Below are 21,545 nucleotides of genomic sequence, written 5' to 3' on the forward strand. Positions count from 1 at the left end.
AAGGTAAGTTCCCACATTATACATTTTGAAATTGTTTTTAGCTGTAGTCCTATTTACAGTTTATTTTCTAAAGGGACTGTTGATCAAAGACAGGAAGCATAAGGAACGCTGGTACTGAAATATAAGTTTGATGAACTTAAACGTGCCAACTGTGCAAACGTAAGATACTTCTTTACCAGTATGTAAGTTGCATTCATCTGGTGATTCTAATACATCAAAAAATCATTGTTAGAGGAAATACAATGACATATCCAATTTGTATTTTATTATGGGGAGGGGGAAATAAAACTCTTTCAGAATGCTTTGTGGAGAAGTGCTGAACTCTTCCTTTGTAAACTGGAAGTGTTTTACTTGAGCACAAAACACAGAAATTCAAGCATAATATTGACTTCTATTTATCAGTTAGTAATCATAACAGTCTGTTATCATGCAATAAATTATGAAACTGAAAAAGCTGGAGGAAGCTATACCATTGTAGGTAATTTGGTGGGTTTTTTTTTCTTTGTTTATTTGTTTGTTTTTCGGTACGCGGGCCTCTCACTGTTGTGGCCTCTCCCGTTGTGGAGCACAGGCTCCGGACGCGCAGGCCCAGCGGCCATGGCTCACGGGCCCAGTCGCTCCGCAGCATGTGGGATCTTCCCAGACCAGGGCACAAACCCGTGTCCCCTGCATTGGCAGGCGAACTCTCAATCACTGCGCCACCAGGGAAGCCCCAATTTGGTGTTTTTTAATGCACAAAAGCTGTTGTCAGATGAGTGGTCCTATTTGACAAAGAAATTGGAATGTAGTCCACTGTGGTCCTTTTGATTTATACAGTGTCCTATGGATACTTTAATATTAATAAATATAGAAAAGAAAAGAAAATGGTCCTGGAACCTGTCTGGAAGACCTGGAGATACTCACACTGCCCAGGAACCCCACAGATTATTAAAACAAAACAAAACACATGAACAAAAGTCAGAACAATGAAGCAGTTTGGAAAGCATCCTGACTGAGCCATTAAGTGACGAAGTATGGGGCAAAAGGTACCCTCGAGGCAGAGGCTTTCTGGCCGGTTCCCACCAATGACTTCGGAAGCTTTCTGTGGTGACCGACCACGGGGGAGCATTCTCTCCCAGAGCCTGGGTTTGTGGGTTCCTGGGGCTTTCTTCTTCTCTGTCACCTCCTCCTACAGTGCCTCACCTGTCACGCACGCCACACTGTCGACATGTGATCAGTCTTTTTTGACTTTACTACTTTATGAAGGAACCTTGGGATATAAGCTGTCTGCAGATTAGAGGAATTCTAGTCTTTTTACTTAATTTAACTTTTCACAGGTCTGACTCATATTCCTCTCTTACATTCTTCCTATTTTAAGGCTGGCTTTCTGTGTGTCTGGTTCTTGAAGTCACTTTCCTTTTTTTGCTGGCCTGTCCTTATTTTCTGCATATCAGAGGATCAACATTTCCTTAGATGCCATGGTTACTGGGAGAGCAGAGTCCCTTCTATTCGAGTCAGGGACTTCTTTCCTCACACCTGCTTTTCCAACCATCCAAATGCCAAGTAGTCAGCACTGGGCTCTGCTTGCCTTATTTTCCTATTCTTGCCTCTCCCTTTGTGGGAGGAGAGATCAGAATCCCTGATCTGAACTTGTTTTCTCATTTCTTGAACCCCTTGTTGGAAATGATTATCCTCTGAAAGCTCCAAAGATCTTTCACACACCTCTTTCCCTCAGAATCACCTCGTTGGGGCTGCCTGTCCCTTCAGGAGTGTTACCCAGGGAATCTACCCACTTACCTCCTGCCAGTTGCAGGATGGTTTGTTTTGAGTCTTATCCTGGCCCCAGGGCTGCTGCATGATTCATTCAACAGTTCCAGTGCTTTGAAAGGTTCTTTTGTTTCTTTGGCCAGGAGCGAGGAAGACTGTGGTACAGGCTTTCTTAGGACTTTAAGATCAAGTGATTTTAAGATATGCATGACTTTTCTTCTTTCTTCACCACATCAGTGATTTTTGGTTTCATTACCACTGTCACATTTCAAGCTTTTATTGACCACCGTCATGGTTTGTACCATATCTGTGTTGCACTTGTAATATTTATTTAATATTTTTCTTTAAAACAACTTTAAATGGATTTTGGTTTTTTAAATTTAATTTTGTCCTAAACAGTGGTCTCTGTTAAATCATATGTTTGCACTGCTCACTACATATTTTAATATTTGTGAGAAAAGATATTTATTGAGATAAAGAGTATTCATCATCTAAAATGTTTATGTGTAAGATTGTCAGGAGGGTGATGGTGATTGATAAAAGGGTAATACAGAGACGGGAAAGGATACAGGTTTCTTTAATGGAAGTAGAGAGTTGAAGATCTTAACCAAATGAGAATGGCTCTATAAAGCAGGAGGCCCAGCAGAATTTGTCCCATTGGCAGGACAAGCTTCCCCGGCCTCCAGTTCTCATAAAGGTGCCCTGTTGCCAATGATGATGCCATCTGGGAACTGGATCCCATCAGGTTCAACCATTCTCACGTTGTTGACGGTGCTGGGGTCCTCTGGGTTCCTCCCTATTTTAATGGTGACCTTGCCTGCCCAGCAGGTGTGAGTAACTGCTCACAACCTCAGCATATTCCTCAGTATTTATGGCAAGATTGGATGACTTGTGGATCAGCTTCTTCTCTTGTGTGCCATCTTTCTAACAGTGTTCAAGCCTGCTTGAAGTCTGCTCCTCCAGGTATGCATAGCTCTACACTCTGGTAGACCTTGAACTAGATCAATAAAAAGTAACTAGAAGGTTTGTACACACCCACAGAAAGAAGGGATCCTTAAATGATGAAAAGTAGCATATCTATTTTGTCAAAATAGCATATAGTCTTCAAATAAATGACATTTTTTCCCCTTTAGACATTTTTTATTCTAGTCATTGTTTTTGAAGTGTCAGTGCTACACATCTTGGATTCAGTCATTTATATGTGAGCCAAAGTTTGCTTTAGTATGGAGAGATCTCTTTTCAGAATTAGGAAATTTCTGGAAATGTAATTTCAGGAAGAAAAGGAAACTGCTAAGTCATTGGAAATTATCCTTAGGTGTATTAGATCCCATCTCCTTTCCCCTATTCAAGGACATGACTTCGGCATTACCCCCTCTCTCACAGTATCATTGTTTTTCTCGTTAGTGTGCAAATAATATATAACTTCATGTAAAAAAAAAGTCCTTGACCTTATATTCCTCCTTCAGCTGCAACCTCATTTCTTTTCTCCCCTTATAGCAAAATTCATCAGAAGAATTGTCCATATTTAATGCCTCCAGCCGTTTTTCTTCCCTCCTCTCTTTATCTAATTGAGGTCCCATTCTCTCTGAACCCAGTCCAATGGGGCTTTCATCTTTACTACTCCATTGGAAGAGTTCTTATCAAAGTTACCAATGAGTTTCACCTTAGTTGGCTTCTAGGAAATCCCTCTACTGATTTTCCTGCTGCTTCACTCTTCCCTCCTCCCCCTCACTGCTCACTGCAGTTCCTTCTTATCTCCCTGATCTTTTGTCACTGGAGTACCACAGGGTAGCGTTTATCTGGTCCCACCACTTGAGCTTTCGTCTGTATGTGGATGATCCCTCAATTTTTATCTCCTTTGTAGACCTCTTCCCTCAGCTCTAGTCTTAAATATGTAGTTGCCAACTTAATATCTCTACTTGGATGAATAGTAGGCATCCTATCCTCTAGTGTATCTAAAGTCGGACTCCAGAGCTCCCTTCCTAATCAGCTCTACTCACCCCATCTCTCCATCTCAGTCAATGGCAACTCCTTCGGGCCAGAATCTTTGGAGTCACCCTTGCTTCTTCTCTCATAATCTGCATTACATTTTCAGCAAAATCCTTTATTAATAAGGGATTAATTAAAATCCTTTATTGGCTTACCTTCAGAATCTCATCGCTTCTCATCACTTTCACATCCCTTCCCTATAGAAACTGAGATTATTGCAGTAGCCCCCTAACTAATGCCCCTCCTTCTGCCGGCACAGAAAACAGTAGTGCTTTTAAAATGTCAGACCCTGTGACTCTTCTGCTTGAAACCCTCTAAAGAATCCCACTCAGAGCAGAAGCCTTCCTGTGGCCTGAAAGACCCTGCAGATGGTCCCCACACTCTCTATCCGGCATCATCTCCTGCCACTGCTCGCTTGGGCTATACTAGCCTCCTACGTGTCTGTATCCCTCCAATAAAATGTAAGCTTCAAGAGTACAGACACTTGATTTATTGATTTTATCATTGCTGTATTTCCAGTGTCCGGATAGTGCTTTGAATGAGTGAATGGTTGAGCCATAGAAGGCATTTGGGTTCATTTTACAGCATAAAGTTCATCTCTTGAGGAAGGAAAGCAGGTAGTGTCAAGTGCGTATTTTGCCCATGTACAATATTGTGGCATACTAAACGGAGAAGAAACTAATATTACGGCCTGCACCTCCACCTGCTAATATGCCTTTTCCCTGCTTTCACCGCCCATGCTTTACATTGCCTTCTAGCTGTCTCTTCATGACCTAATCTCTTCTACCTATCCTAGCTTCATTTGTTTTCTTTCCTCATTCTAAGACCCACCCCATTTCTCAGAGTTTACCCTCCCTCTAACCCTCCCCCCACCCCTCACCACAGGTACATAAGTGTAATTTAGCGTAACACTCTCCTCTTCAGCAAAAATAATTTCTCTGGAAATTCCCTGGTCATCACCATGATTTCCTTCTTCATTTAAAAATAGTTCCTGAAGTGCTGCTTTCTCTGTGGAACTTAGAATAGCTAAAATATTTTAATCTCTTTTGTCTAAAAGACAATTGCCCTCTTTCCATCTGCTCCCCTGGTCCAGTTTCTACACAGTGATCCAGTCTCACAAGGGATTCGTGGTAGGTGAACCCAGAGTTGAGGCTGCTCTCACAGGTGGGACAAAATTTGTCTTTAAAACCCATCACTTTTATGTCTGTCTCTGGAACTGATATATAGTAAGTTGGTAGGAATGATTATTTCTCCCTCTGGGGAATTGCTGAGTTCCAGTGATGGTTTCCCACCTATACAAATCAGTTGTGGATTTCCTCATCAAGCTGGACTATTTTGTCCTTAATCTTTGTTCAGGAATTAAGTATTAAATATTACTTATTAATTAGTAATTTTATTTACTTAGTCTATACCTATTTACCTCTAATAACTTTATTTATATGTATTTTATGTATATACTTGTTCATTATTCATCCCAGAGAGGATGGAGGAATAAGGGACAGAAGGGTGAAGAACACAGTGAGTGTTAAGATGAGCGTATGTGTACAAAGAGTGAACACATGTCAGTATGTCTGCATATTAGCTTGGGTAGACTAAAATGCTGCACAGGTAGCAGGCTCTGCAGAAGCCCCATCACTCTCCCCTGGGTTTCTATGTTTCCATCTCTATCTCTAGTTCTGTCTGTGTCTCCATCTCTGGAATACTTCTTGTTGAAACACTTGAGACTTGACCTGAGGGCTTTTTCTGACTACAGGTGCTCAGCAGCTTGTACTTGAAGCAGGCTGGAAATTCTGAGGAGTAAATGCCTCTGGATAGCCCTCAACCTTTGTCGATTAGGAGACAGTGGATAAATACCTAGCTTCCTCTTCCACTGCTGGGACCACCCTGAAGCCCCTTCTGCGTAGTCTTCCAGATGTCCCCAAAGGGGCAAATGCTCGTGAAGGTGCCCGCTATGGCTTCCTCTCCTTCCCTGTCCCCCTTTTCCGCTCCCCTACCAGTGCTTCCAGAGACCACCTCCCCATATGGACACCCCCTCAGATTCGTGTGTCAGGGTCTGCTTCTGGGTCACTCCAACCTAAATGGGTAGAAAATTGTTAATGTGAAGAGTGACCATAAGTGAGTGATCATAAGACAATTGGATTTGAAAGTAGAGTTTGGATTCCACTTATTAAATAGCAGATAGATTTTTTTACATGATGGTCATGTTCATGTATTAATGCCTATATAATAAGTGTGTTTTTATTTACTTATGTCTGTATGCAGATGCTTTGGGACCATGACTGTCAAAGTAGAATATGAAAGCTGCTTGCTTACTTCATTGAATAGTTTTCTGGTACAACCTTGAAAAGATGCCTTGACTTGGAGTTTATGTGTGATAGGGTTTTAATTTGAAGCTGTTTTAATTGATTTCTTCCTTCCTTTATTCCTTTTGAATCCCTACTTTTTAAAATGCTAGAAGCATTTCATAGTAGTAAGTAACCTTTTAGCCTGGGAACAACTGCAATGAAGTGTTAACATTTTACAGATTAATTAGCATATAAAAAACTAGCAACAGCATTGCCATCTTCGGGGAATGTTATGGTCTACTTAAGTAAGATTTTCCTGTAACTGAAAGATTCTACTTGTGAAATGTGGCTGAGTATCCCAGAAAAGTTACTCAGAAGATAAAATTCCTTTTTTTAAAAAAAAATTAATTAATTAATTTTATTTTTGGCTGTGTTGGGTCTTTGTTTCTGTGCGAGGGCTTTCTCTAGTTGCGGGGAGTGGGGGCCACTCTTCATCGCGGTGCGCGGGCCTCTCACTGTCGCGGCCTCTCTTGTTGCGGAGCACAGGCTCCAGACGCGCAGCTCAGTAGTTGTGGCTCACGGGCTCAGTTTCTCTGCGGCATGTGGGATCCTCCCAGACCAGGGCTCGAACCCGTGTCCTCTGCATTGGCAGGCAGATTCTCAACCACTGCGCCACCAGGGAAGCCCAGAAGATAAAATCCTTTATGTGTTAACTATTTTTGGAAGGATTTTAACAACAATATATTATGCTCTTCTTGATAGAATACTATATCATTTAATGTCTAAACATCGTGGACCTTAGTTATTCTCTATGCCCCGTGAGCTGTTGGCATGTGTTGGACCATCTCATCTGTGCACTAAATTGCTCCAGGCCAGTGGGAGCAATTCATTGATAGTGTTTCATCTCCTTCCTTGCTATATCTTTTTCCTGCTGTCTCTTATCTACTTTAACCAGTCCCCACTGCTGCTTCTAATTTTCTGTGTTTTCTTAACTAGAGAAAAACTTCAGAATTTTGATGGGGAATCTGATAAGAGGTCTTCTTAAATTGCCCATTCTGTCATTCTGATACATTGGTGACAGTAGGATGGGCCTAGCCAGGAAAGGAGTCAAGCTATGCAAAAGGGACTTGGCAAATATCCTTTAAATAGTTTTGACAGGCAAGGTTATAATTTTTGAAGTCAGAGAGCTCATGGTGCTAGATAGTAGCTTTGAATTCTTAGCTTAGGACAGAAGCTCTGTGGGGGAGGGTAGTCCTGGCTCACAGGTGATTTTGCCCAGAAGAAAATCAGATGCTGGCATAGAGATATGGTGTATCTTGCTTCTTATGGAGATTGTGTATTTTGACAAAATTGTCAGCTCTTTAAAATAAGGGTACACAGTCTTTAGGCTTGAGCCTAGAAGGTGCCCTATACATATTTGTTGATTATATTGTGATAAGGGAAATCTGGGACAAACATCTTGGTAAGTTTCTCTTCAGTTTGAAACGATAGTTTTAAAACGTTTTAGTGTGTTATCGATTATTGACTCTTTTTGCTCAGGTGCTTTCCGATAATGCGTGCTGTAAACGCTTGGTAATGCTGTCACTAATTGGGTATCCTTTGTTGTTAAGGGAGTGGTTGCACAAAACACTTAATGTGCTGGTACTTTGTACCAGTTGTAAAATTGTAAATTAAAAAAAAGTTTGTGAATTTAAATTGTAACAATTATAGTTATAAAACATTACATTTATAGTAAATTCTTCACAGCTGGTGAGTCTGAAAATTAACTTCTATAACACATTCCTAAGGTGGGAAGTAGTAGCCCCCATCTAGATCCCCATGTGGTAAGTGCAAAGTGCACATCAATTTGTTGAATTCTCCAAGAAGTCTTGCTGGTAAGTAAAGTGATTTGATCTTAGCCCAGCATCTCCCAGGCTTATTTGACTATGGAATCTTTGTGTGTGTACCCTTAACTCCTGTGGGATAGTTTAAGAAATGCTCTTTTAGAGAACGCTGTGTACACAGTCCGCACTTTGTCCTTTCTGATTCTCACAGATTTTGGTCACCCTACAAAGGAAAACTGTTTCTCTACTTATAACACTTCTGATACCAAATGTGTGGGTTTTCTACACCCAGCATTCTCCAGTTCTCTACAGACACCAACTGGGTATCCTACAGTTTAATTCAACTCTGACAGTAATAACCTGGAGTTAGTGTAGACCCCACAGGTTAAGGGCTCAGTCCAACAAATCTGCCCCCCTACTTCAGACACCAATTGCAAATGCTGGATTCCTGGGTTACATAAATTTCTGTCTGACTTGGCTACAAATTGGGGGTTTCCACGACCCCCTCTTTAGGTTTGATAGTTTGCTCTAGTGGCTCACAGAACCCAGGGAAGACTTTACTTGCTATTACCAGTTTATTAGGAAGGATATTATAAAGGTTATAAATGAAGAGCCAGATGAAGAGGTACATAGGGTGAGGTCCTGAAGGGTCCCACATGCGTCTGTCCCTTTGGAGTTTGGGATGCACCGCTCTTCTGGCACGTGAATGCACTCACCAACACCAAAGCACTCTGAACCCCTTTGGGTAGGGTTCTTATGGAGGCTCCACTGTGTAGGCACGATTGATTAAAGCATTGACCATTGGTGATTAACTTAATTCCCAGCTTCTCTCCCCTTCTTGGAGGTTGGGGGGTGGGGCTGAAAGTTCTCACTCTCTAATCCTGGTTGGCTCCTCTGGTAAACTCAGCCATACTGAAGCTATCCAGGGACCCACCCAGAGCCACCGTATTAGCATAAACTCAGGTGTGGTTGAAAGGGGCTTGTTATGAATAACAAAAGACACTCCTCCGTCACTCGGGAACTTACCAGGGTTTTAGGTGCTCTTGCGCCAGGAGCCAGGGATGAAGACCAAATATATATTTCTCATTATATCGCTCTATCGCCATGGTTTAGTTAAATACTAGTCCCCCATGACACGATTCAAATTTTGGTCATCATGATATAATAACTGTGCAAATAAAGTATAGATTTTGCTGCTAGCTCTTCAGTATGCAGGTCAGCAAGTCAGTGTGTCCACAACAGCTGGGCATCTGTTCTTCAGCTCACACACAGACAGGAAAGGGTGTTGTTGTACTGCTTCCTTGTTTCCCATTGATAAGCGTGATGTACTACAGAGCTGGGTAATCACAAGAGGGAAGTGGTCAATAAAGATGAAAGTCCAGCAAAGAACAAACAGTGATGTTTCTGGAAGTGAAATTTAAATTGAGCATAAATGAAATAATAAAATGAGTAACTGATGGTAGGAATGTTGACACTGCCACCATTTGAGAGATTCTTGATATGCAGCCAGGAGCACTTAGTGAAGGCAACCTTAAGAGCATAATGGTTTAAATTACAGTGTACTAAGTAAATGTTTTAGGAATTTTTCATTTCTCCATACATTATAACCAACAGTAAGAGAGTTTTAAATGTTTTAACAAACATTTTTGAAGCTCAGGGGACAACTGTAATTTTCCCATTGATTAAGAAGATAGCTTTGTGTAGTTTCAATTGCATAATTATTTTTATGCTCCCACACTACCATGCAAAGCAAGGACTACCTGTATTTTTCTTGTATTTGCCAATCATTTGTCATCTGACCTCTAGTGGAAATAAAGAAGAATTACAAAGTGAACCTTGAGGAACCTATAATGATGTTATCTTCTGAATGGATCTAATAGGTAAAAACCCCTACGTATTACACACTTAACACTTTGCCCTTACTGTATGTTTTGCAATAGGATGGTCCAGTGTTTGCTGTTGACCTTTTCTGGACAGCTCAGCATTACCCGTTTTGCTTTTTTTTGCGGTAAGCGGGCCTCTTCTGTTGCGGAGCACAGGCTCCGGACGCGCAGGCTCAGCGGCCATGGCTCACGGGCCCAGCCGCTCCGCGGCATATGGGATCTTCCCGGACCGGGGCACGAACCCGTGTCCGCTGCATCAGCAGGCGGACTCTCAACCACTATGCCACCAGGGAAGCCCCTGCTTTTGATGGGTACTTCTGATTTGTAATTTTGTTGAAGTTCTTTGAAATCTTCATGTAGGGATGTTTGTTAAGGATTATGTCAGGCTTTCCATGATCCAAACCTCTACTCTTAACTCATCCTTCATTGAGAATGAAGGAGCCTGCTAATGGTGTTAAGTAGTCCCCCTTAGAAACCTTAGTTTTTGCCCCAACAGAAAGTTCTCTAAGATGAATCCTTTATTTTGGCTTCACTCAGAATGTAGTCTCTCCCCTTAGGTTTGGGCACTGAAGACTGTTTACAAGAGGAGAAAGGTTATTAGGGAACTAGATCGGCTTGAATTGACTCCTGTCCTTTGTAGTTGACTCATCACTAAGTGTCCTCAATATAGAAGTTTATGACTTCCTGTTGTCTTTTATCCCAGGGTGTGATCTCTTAGCCATGCATATATTAAATCTTCTGTAGGTGTCATTAGACCCTGGAAAATATAGCTTTCCTTGCCATGCTCACAATGGGAATTAAAACGGTCAGCTGGGTTGAAATGAAAATACATGATGGCTATTGGTTTATGTTTTAAAAAATCTATTTCTACTTATCTATTTAATCTATGTATTCTTTTAGTAGATACCCTACTTGGAAAATCAAGCTAACATAAGGACACTTAGAAGCTACAAGAAAGGAGAACAGAATAAATGGGCATAATACATAAATCTGTAATGAACAGAGATCTTTTTTGCACAATGGGTTTATATACCTGCGACTAAACTTGAACATTCAGGAATAATGCATCCTTTTACATTGACAAAAAGTATGGATATTTTAGGGGCTTCCCTGGTGGCACAGTAGTTGAGAGTCCGCCTGCCGATGCAGGGGACACGGGTTCGTGCCCTGGTCCGGGAAGATCCCACATGCCGCAGAGCGGCTGGGCCGCTGAGCCTGCGCGTCCGGAGCCTGTGCCCTGCAACGGGAGAGGCCATAACAGTAAGAGGTCCGCGTACCGCAAAAAAAAAAAAAAAAATGGATATTTCAAACTGAGATCTCGAAAGAAAAATTCACCCATTATTTATTTTTTCCTCCTCACGTCCATTTTCTACCCCTTTATATTTGCAAAATTCATATTTAATTTTGAGTATAATAGGGTATTTACAGCCAGGATAGTAGCCCAAACTAATGCCTCCCTAATGTGCTTGGAATTTCTGCTTTTTGTCAGTAAATATTCTGTGAGCGGGGACTTCCCTGGTGGTGCAGTGGTTAAGAATCTGCCTGCCAATACAGGGGACACGGGTTCAAGCCCTTGTCCAGGAAGATCCCACATGCCGCAGAGCAACTAAGCCTGTGTGCCACAACTACTGAGCCCGCGCTCTAGAGCCCACGAGCCACAACTACTGAGCCCACGCGCCTACAGCCCGTGCTCCACAGGAGAAGCCACAACAATGAAAAGGACATGCACCACAATGAAGAGTAGCCCCCGCTCACCGCAACTAGAGAAAGCTCGCGCGCAGCAACGAAGACCCAACATAGCCAAAAAAAAGAAAAAAAAAAAAGAAGGCAGTAATGTACATAATGATGGCACAGTTTTTAATTCCTTCCTTTATTAACTTAACATTTCCAAGCAAACGTCTATGTGATTGCTACTGTTTATCCTTTATCATCATGGCAAGATTTTTCTCCCCTAAGATGATTTACAAAGTTCTTGTTAAATTCTCACATAATACTCATTTTGGGTTGGCATTTATTTGCTGTTTCACTGCTTATAAGTAGAAGTGTAGTCCGTCTTCATGAAACAGCAGATGTGCTGGGCACTACTTGCACTATAGCGTTCCTTAGTCACTGTTGGCATACCTCAGGCATAGCCGCACTGGCAGAAAGTAGATTCCTAAAGAGGAGTAAGAGAGTATTAGTTTGAGAGATTGAAGAGCTAGTGGAACGACCATAAGGTGGTGAAAAGCAAATCTACTTAGCTTTTTGGATATTTCAGAAATTTAAAGCAGCTTTTCTTTCTTTAGAGCATCCTAGTAGAAATTATTACCTTCCTGAGATAATAGTTTGTTTATGCTTATTTGTAAAGATACTTTAATCCATTTACCATTTATGTTGCCTACCCTGTGTACTCCGGTGTCAGATAGACAGTGACAAGAACAAGCATGTTTTCTGTGCTCTAGAGGCAAGTAGTATAATGTTCAGCATGTAAATTATATTTGATGTATATGTTTCACACATTCATCTTGGGACAAATTTTATTAGAAGCATGTCAACAGGATTTTCAGCTTTTTAAGGGGTACATTTTGTATCAGTGAGCTTACCTCTTGGTTCTTCAGTCCCTCTTATTTTCCTTTCATGTTCTTTGTTCATTTCCTTTTTATATTGTCGTCCTCCCTCACCCTTATTAACATAGATGTTCTGAGTCAGCTGGTTGGAAATAATTCAGGAAGCCCTAGGACAGTTGGAAGCATGAGCTGGCTATTAGAGGTAGAAAAACTATCTAATTTTCTGAGATTATTATGAACCAAAGGAATTTGGTTCAGAGTGTGCACTTCATTCAAAATCCTTATTAAATATTGTTAAGCATATTATATGCCAGTAAATAGCTTTAATGTGTCAAAAAATAAAATCTTCAATGCCATACTCAACTTGTAAAGAAAAGCACTTAATTTTTTGAAAAGAGTTTTACATGTCAGCAAGAGAATAACAGAAGTTGGGTTTTTTTTTATTAAACCACAGGTTTAATAAAAAACTACCAGGTTGATTTTCAGTGAAAATATTTCATATGTGCAAATTATAAATTTTTGCTTTAGCTGATAATTGATAATAGAGTATCTTAGGGTTAAAACACTGCATAAAATACAATTTAAAAGTGGAAATGCCTGTTGGCATCCTAGTACTTTTAGCAGGAATATCAACCTATTGAGCTAATACCGGTTAGCAAAGTAAGATTTTTGGACCACCAAAACAATTGTTCTGCAGTTTCAATTCTGAACGTTTTATGTTTGCTAACTTAATTAATTTTCTTAACTTTGAGGGAGATACTGTCATTATCTCCATCCTTTCAGATGAGACCAAAAACAGACAGAGAAAGTTACCCAAAGGCACATATAGGTAGTAGCCCAGCATTTTAACATAGGTAGACTGACTCCAGAGAACTCAACCATCAAAAAGGAATTAAAAATTGAAAAGGAATTCTCTTCTTTTTCCCTTAAAGAATGGCCATTTGAGTGTCTAATTGAGTTCTGAAGAGGCATCACTGAAGAAAAAAATATTAAGCCTAGTCATAAAGCCAAATTTCCTGCGTGGGCTCCAACCTCATAGGTAATAAGCCCAGATCTGTATAAGCTATGCTTGGTACCTAATAGAAGCATAATAATATTAATGGTTACTATTCATTACTTAATAATATTTACTGTACTATTTCTTATTATATGCTAAGCCATATGCTTTACAAATTTACATACATTGTCCTATTTAATCCTAGGAGAACTCTTGCTCAGAGGAATTAAGGAAGTTGCTCAAAGTCAAAACTACTGGAGCTAGAAATCAAACCAAGTCTTTCTTTTTTTTTTTTTAATTTATTTATTTTACTTACCTATTTTTGGCTGCATTGGGTCTTTGTTGCTGCACGCGGGCTTTCTGTAGTTGCAGCGAGCGGGGGCTACTCTTCATTGCGGTGCATGGACTTCTCATTGTGGTGGCTTCTCTTGTTGCGGAGCACAGGCTCCAGGCACGTGGGCTTCAGTAGTTGTGGCACGCGGGCTCAGTAGTTGTAGTTTGCGGGCTCTAGAGCACAGGCTCAATAGTTGTGGCACACGGGCTTAGTTGCTCCGTGGCATGTGGGATCTTCCTGGACCAGGGCTCGAACCTGTGTCCCCTGCATTGGCAGGCGGATTCCTAACCACTGACCGCACCACCAGGGAAGTCCCCAAACCAAGTCCAAAATCTATGCATCCCACTGGAGCCAGTTGACACTTGTTTTTCTGGTGGCGTGAAACTAGACTGGGCAATCCTTGCCTGACTTATAGTTGTCCCAAGGCCTCAGCTGACCCCAGAGTTATGATATGAAAGGAAATATGAAGAGCAGGTTATAAACCACCCTCTATATTCCTGGTGTTAATTCATCTCAAAGGCCACTCTGCATCCTCTTTGATGGTATTAGTGTGAGGCTTTGAGGGTTGCACAGTGGATGACTCAGTCCTCTATGAAGAAGTCATAAAAATCGCCTTTGGGTAGAAAGATGAACTTTTGAAACACAGGCGAACACTTGCACTGAAGCACAATTTTAAATGAATGAATTTCATTGCTACATCCTACTACCATCTAAGGAAAGATGAGAAATCTACTAATTCATACACTGAAAGATCTTACCCTTTTTTGCCAACTGTGTTGCCTTTAGTTCCCATACCAAATTCTTAAAAAATTCAAGCAGAACACCTTTTTTTTTTTTAAGCCTGCTTATAACTTTACCACAACGGATCAATTTTAAAATAAGTTTTCAGCACAGTTAATAATCAACAGAAATTTACTGGGATCATCATGTTGAGAGGGCACTATAAGTGGTCCTGAGAGAAGTCTTGAGCTCAACTCAGGGAATACGGTGTGTAAAATAGCTCAATATTAGACATCAGTGAGTGGAACTGTGTGTGAATAAAATGTTGCAGGACTTTATATGGGGTGATCCAGAGATGTTTCACCAAGGAGGAGGAATTTGTGTTGAGCTTTGAAGCCTAGGTAGTGTAAGGTTCCTTGGTGTGGAATGGGGAGAACATTTGAAGCAAGAGGAATATCTAATGAAGTCCACTGGCAGGAAGATCTTAAAGAATTTGGCCACCTACTCTTCTAACACCAAGAGGAGGGAATATAAATGGGAGCATTATCCAAGCGGAAAAAAGAGAATGTTTGGCAGATCCCAGGGAATTCTGGTTAGTCATTAATTCAATTCTGTTCTCATTAAGTGTCAAAAAAAAAAAAAAGAAGCAGCCAGCTAAGCAACAATTTCAGAAGATTAAGACAATAGAAAGTGCTAAAGTTGTCACTGTCACACTCACCAAATGGCAAGGAGGCTGTTCTTCTATAGATGGAAGCTATTCAGAAAAGGTCAGATTGTCACCCCTATAGGAAACGCCCCCCCCCGACATATACACACACACAGTCCCAATGGTCTAATAAACATTGAACATTTTGCCATTAGGAAAAAATGGAGCGATTTGTATATGAAGGAAAGTTTTATAAGAGAACTAAATGGAGTGAGAGACTAAAGGGGATTTGAAAGTTAGAAAGTTTGCTTTCAGAGTTCTGCATTTTATGTGTCCTACTGCATTTGCTCTTAACATATCTGTTAAAGCTACAGTGACTCTAGAATTCTTTCAACGGGGGCTGAGGGATGGGAGAAGTTATCCCTCCCTTTGAGAGAGAAACTGAAATGTATGTAGTAGTTCCTTTTAGTGCCGTCCAAAGATCTGAAATAACCTTCTTGGTCTAGGGGCATTTAATTTTTATGTTTAATTTGATTTTTAAAATTATATTTTAATATAAAGGATTAATGATTAATATAAAGGATTGTTTTTAAGATTTACTCATTTATCAGATGTACTGTTTTTTATTAATTTACCAAATTTACCATTAAGTTCTGAAAAATTTTGATAAATGTAAGCTATAAATGTTTTGCCAGTTGATTAGAAATGGTCAAAACCTGAAGATATCACGGACATTTTAGTAAAAGAGAGTATAGAGGGTGAGTGTGGAAGTGAAGAGCAGAAGCTGGAGAGAGGAACCGTGGGTCTTTGAGGATCATTAGCCAAGTTTTGCTGAAGTGTCCTTAATTAATTGGAATGTCCCTGTCTTCTCTTTCTTCCCTAAGCTTTATGGGAATCACCCTTATATATGTATCTTAGATATTCATACGTTAGTTCATGATGTATGCTGGTTTAGGTTTTCCAGGACATATCCAACAATTTTTTCTCAATAATTCTTTTGGCGTAACCATCACTTTTTAAGCATAAGGAATGTGGCCATAGTTAAGGTATGACGAGACAAACCACGAGTTTCTAGAAGTGTCAAGTTGGCTTCTGTGGTCTTGAGTTTCTGTTCTGGTCAGAGTAGCACCAAAATCAGGGGAGTGTGGTTTGGAATTGTTTCACTGAATGTAGAGATACCTTCTCACTTACCTCCAGTGACCCTTTTCTTTGCTCCATTTTAGCAACCTGCTGTTATTACACTTGTACCTTATCACTGTCATAGACTACACTACTTCAGAAACTTTAAATTCTGAACATCCCACTCTTTGAGCATCATCTCTGCCTCTTACAGATCGGTTGTTCAAGGCCTTCCACTGAGTCAGTGCTGAGAACATATTGAGACCCCCTAAGACCATCTCACCATCTTTCACTACCTTTTTCTGTATTCATGCCCCTTTTGTCCAGTTTCGCTTTCATGGTTCATCATTATATTATCTCCCTGGTAAATATCCTCAACTCCCTTTCTAGTCTTTGCCTGCAAAACCCCAACTCTCGATGGACCCAAGCTCCTCCTCTGGGCCTGCGCCACATGGTTGAACATTGCTAAGAAAACGAAAACAATCACACAGCTGTGCAGAGATGATTTCACTTGGAATTCATTATCAGAGAGCTCAGGTGGAGTCTCAGTGCTACCTAGCAGTGTTATTGTTTCTTGGTCTTCATTCCTCAGGTCAACTATTTTGTATGTCCTTTCCTCACACTGCTCTACCACTTTCCAGACTCGGCTGATTATCTCGCACTAAACTAAGCTGAGAAAACAGAAGCCTTCAGATTGTAGTGGTGACGTCCAATTCATCTATTTTTCTTTTGTCCCTCGTGCTTTTGGTGCTGGATCTAAGAAACCATTTTCTGATTCAAGGCCATGAAGATTTACTCCTATGCTTTATTTGAGGAGTTTTATAATTTTAGGTCTTACATTTACATATATGATCCATTTGAGTTAATTTTTATATATGGTGTGTGGTGGGGGTGCAACTGCATTCTTTTGCATGTATTTGTCTCAGTACCGTTTGTTGAAAAGACTATTCCCTATTGGATGATCTTGGCGCCCCTTGTTGAAAATCAGTTGATCGTAAATGGTAAGGGTTTATTTCTGGACTCTCAATTCTGTTCCATTGATGTGTATGTCAGTACCATACTGTCTTGATTACTGTAGCTTTGTAAGTAAGTTTTGAAATTGGGAAGTGTGAATACACTATCCAATGATTCTTAACCTTTTCTTTGGGTTACAGAAACCCTTTTGGATGTCTTATAAGAAACCGTGGACCCAGTAGGTTGTACATAAATAAGTAAAAAATTTTGCCTAAGGTTTATTTTATTGGATTGGAAATTGATAAGTTTTTCAGTTAAAAAACTTTCTAGACAGCATATTCACCTTTGCTTTCTGTGGAAATAAATGAAGTATATCTAAATTGGACAGATAAAACCAAAGAAATTTCCGTTCTATAGAAGTAAATTGCAAGTACTTGATTCAGTTACACGGATTGAATATTCAAATGGAAATATGTTACTTTTGACAACTGGTTTTGACTTTTTTTTTTTTTTTTTTTTTTTTGTCTTGATGGCATCAGACTCTACTCAGACTCCCAAAGACTTTATGGAAGCAATTGTACTGGAGTCCTCAAATGAGAACAGGTTTATTTTGGGGTATCCACAGATCTTTAAGATACATTGTTTTTGATATTTTGCTTCAGTTGTTAGATTAATTCAAGGTTTTTGTTTGCTTAATCTTTTTATATTATTGTAGATAGAATTTTATCCTTAAAAGTATTTTAATTGTGAAAGAACACAGAAAAGTGTCTAAAACATAAATATATAACTTAATGAATGATTATAAAACATATACCCTTGTAATAACAACCACCCAGGATCCAGACACCTCCCCGCAATCCTTTCCAGATCACAACTCCCTAGAGGAATCTGTGATCCTACTGTTATGATCTATCTCTGCTTTTCTTTATAGTTTAATCCCTAAACACTGTACTTCAGCTTTGCCTGGCTTTAAACTTTATGAATAAATAGAATACATTGTATATATTCTTGTCTTTTTTTTTAACATAATATTGACATTCATATAATTCATTCAGTTATTGCATGGGTCTATAGTTCTTTCATTTTTATTATGCAGAATTCCATTGTGAGAATATACTGTAGTTTATACATTTTACTGTTAATGGACTATTAGAAATAATGATTCTGTAACCTTTCCTGTATAGTGTCCTTGTGCACACATGCATGAGTTTCTCTAAGGTACATGTACCTAAAAGAGGAATCGCTTGGCCATAGAATATAGGATTCTTCAGTTCTTTTACAAAATTGTTTTCCATAATGGCTGTGCCAAATTTACTCCAGCCAGTGGTATATGAGTTTCCATTGCTCCACATCATCTTCAACATTTGGTATCAGTAGACTTTTTAGTTTTAGTCAATATGGTGAGCATATTGTGGTTTTAGTTTGCATTCCTCCAGTTATTTATGAGGTTACGTATATTTTCATGTGTGTATCAGTCACTTGTATTTCCTTTTATTGTGTGCCTAGTTACATCTTTTGTTCATTTTTTTTTTTACTGGGTTCTTTCTTTCCTTCTTTCTTTCCTCCTTTCCTTTCCCTCCCCTCCCCTCCTCTCCCCTCCCCTCCCCTCCCCTCCCCTCCCCTCCCCTCCCCTCCCCTCCCCTCTTCTCCCCTCCCCCTCTTCTCCCCTTCCCTCTTCTCCCCTCCCCTTCCCTCCCCTCCCCTCTTCTCCCCTCCCCTTTCCTATTGATTTGTAGGAGTTTATTATACTGTGGGTATAATTCCTTTGGTGGTTATCTCTATTGTAAAGTCTTCTCCCACTCTGGCTTATCCTTTCATTCTTTATAGTTTAATGAACTATATATTTTAGTATAATTAAAGTTACCAGTTTTTCCCCTTATGGATAGTACATTTTATGTTTTGACTAAGACAACACTTCCTACCACAAAGTCATAAAGATATTTTGATTTTATGTTATACAACCTTTGTAGTTTTCCTCTCACGTGTGTTTTCATGCGTGTTTCTAATCTATTTTGGAATAAATTTTTATGTTGTGAGATAGGTGTCTAATTTCATTTTTTCCCCATACAGATATATAAATGGTGTCTCAGGACCTCCTACAGAAAAGTCTGTCCTTGCTGCATAAGTGTCCACATATGCCTGGGTCTGTTTGGGGGCTCTTGCATCAGTTTTGTATTACCTTCATTCCTACAACTTTAAAATATGTCTTGATACCTGGTAGAGAGTTTGCTTTTTTCTTTCCCCCCGCCCCCCCCAAGAATGCCTTATGTATCCTTGGCTCTTTATGTTTCCATATCAGTTTTACAATCAGCCTGTCAAGTTCTACAGATTTTGACTGGGATTAGATTGAATCTATAAATCAATTTGAGGAGAATTAATATCTTTACATATTACACTTCAAATCCATGATCATGATGTATATCTCCATTTATTTAGGTCTTCTTTAAAGTCTCTTAATAATGTGTTATAATTCTTCTTAAAGGGGTCTTTGCATAGTTTTTGTTAAATTCCAGCATACTTGACATTTTTTCTGCAGTTGTGCATGGTGTTTTATTTCATTTTTTAGCTTTATAATGTTGGTATATGGATGTACAATTACTTTTTATGTGCTGGTATTGTATCTTGCCACCTTTCTTTTTATTGATTTTTGTAATTTATCCACAGATTCATTTTCTACATGTGTAACCACAGCATTTGCAGTAGCAGCTTTGCTTTTTCTTTTCCAATCTCTATACCTTTTAATTCTTTTTCTTATTTTACTACACCAGGCTAAGTTTCATTAGAAGTGGTAGCATCAGGCATTCTTGTCTTGCTCTTATCTCAAAGAGACTGCTCTCATGTTATTTGCATAGGAGTTTTATAAGTACCCTTTACCAGATTTTGGAAGTATCCTTGTAGTCTTAATTTTCTAAGGGGTTTTGTTTGCTTTTTAATCATAAATAAATGTTGAATTTTATCAAATACTTGTCCTGCTTCTTTTTAAATGGTCATATGGTTTTTTATTTTAATCTGTTAATGTAGCAAATTTCACAGATTAAATTTTTTAGTGTTAAAACCACCTTGCATTCCAGAGATAGACCAAACTTGCTATTTGCATCTTTGCTCATAAATGAGAGTGACTTATAATTTTCCTTTCTTGTATCATCCTTTCCAAGTTTTAGTATCAAGGTCATGCTATCATAAAATGAGTTAGAAAGTAAGTCTTTTTTTCCTACTTGCTGGTGCAAATTTTATATAATATTGGAATTATTTATTCCTTTAATATTTGCTAGAACTTGCTTGTGAGGCCATCTGGGCCTGGGATTTTTTTTTTTGGGGGGGAGGGGGATAATTTTTAATATAAGTAACAATTTTAGGACTATTCAAATATTTTTTTTCTTTGTGACCCAGGTTTGCCTGACTTATCTATATTTTTTAATCTTTTAGCATAAAATTGTTCATAATACCCTCTTTTGCATTTAGCATGTACAGAATCTATAGTTTTCTCTCTCTTTTCATTCCTACCATTGTTTACTTATGTTTTATCTCATTTTTCTTGAGCTTGCTAGAGGTTTACAAGTCATTTCAAGGAATCAATATTTGGCTTCAGTGCTCTATTGTATGTTTGTTTTCCGTGTCATCAGTTCTGTTCTTTTGGTTTTCCTTCTGTCTGTATTTTTAAGGTTTATTTTGCTATTCTTTCTGTAACTTTTTTGAGGTAGATGTTTATTAATTCATTAATTTTAGCCTTTATTATGATTTATCTTTTGACTCGGGTTATTTAGAATATTATTTCTTAATTTCTAAACACATGAAGATTTTCTAGTTAACTTTTTGTCATTGCTTTCTATCTTGAACTGTGGCCAGAGAATTTCTGATTTCAGACCTTCAAATTTGATTGTGGCCCAGTGTATGATCACTTGTTATGAATGGCCCATGTGTGCTTCAGAAGAAATGTGTGTTCTATGGATGTTGGGTGTAGGATTCTATAAATGTTCATTAGGCCATATTTTTTTAATCCTGCAGTTCAAATCTTGTATATTTCATAGATTTTTGTTTTGCCTGTTTATTCTATCAGATACTGAGAGAATTGTCAAAATCTCCACTACTGTTTTGTCCTCCTGGTGAATTGAAATTTTTGTCATTATGAAGTGAACATGTTTATCTCATATTTTTTGCTTTAGATTCTGTGTTGCTTAATATAGCTGTACTTTCTTTTGATCACTATTTTTGTGGTATTTATTTGCCCATCCTATTACTTTCAGCCTTAATGTATCCTTGTTTTATGTCTCTTATAACCAGCAAATTGTATTGTTTAAGTCCAGCCATATAATCTGTCTTTTAACTTAAGCATTTAGTCCATTTGCATACAATATAATTACTGATATATTTGAATTTATACCTTATTTTAGTCTTTTTGGTTTTTTTTCTCTTTTTCCTCCCCTCCTCTTTTTAATCACCCTCTGCCCCCAACTAGTTTGGGAGCTATGCTCTCTGTTTCTGTTCTTTTAGTTGTCTCCCAAG

At 39.1% G+C, this 21,545-nt stretch overlaps 1 protein-coding gene across 5 annotated transcripts in view; it reads left to right on the plus strand.

The window, feature by feature from the left end:
* KDM7A (lysine demethylase 7A) overlaps positions 1-21,545 on the plus strand; it is an 83,162-nt gene that overhangs the window by 11,614 nt on the left and 50,003 nt on the right. Inside the window, exons 1-2 of one of the 5 annotated variants that reach the window (XM_049715073.1) lie at positions 11,016-13,311; positions 13,475-14,915. The exons of 3 other annotated variants lie outside the window; for them this stretch is intronic. The gene's annotated coding sequence lies outside the window, so the exon portion shown is untranslated. Of the gene's footprint in view, positions 1-11,015; positions 13,312-13,474; positions 14,916-21,545 lie in introns of those variants that run through there. One more of the 5 variants, XM_049715074.1, reaches the window with a different exon arrangement.

Source organism: Orcinus orca, chromosome 9 (assembly GCF_937001465.1).
Source record: "Orcinus orca chromosome 9, mOrcOrc1.1, whole genome shotgun sequence".
In the NCBI taxonomy this organism is placed as follows: Eukaryota; Metazoa; Chordata; class Mammalia; order Artiodactyla; family Delphinidae; genus Orcinus; species Orcinus orca.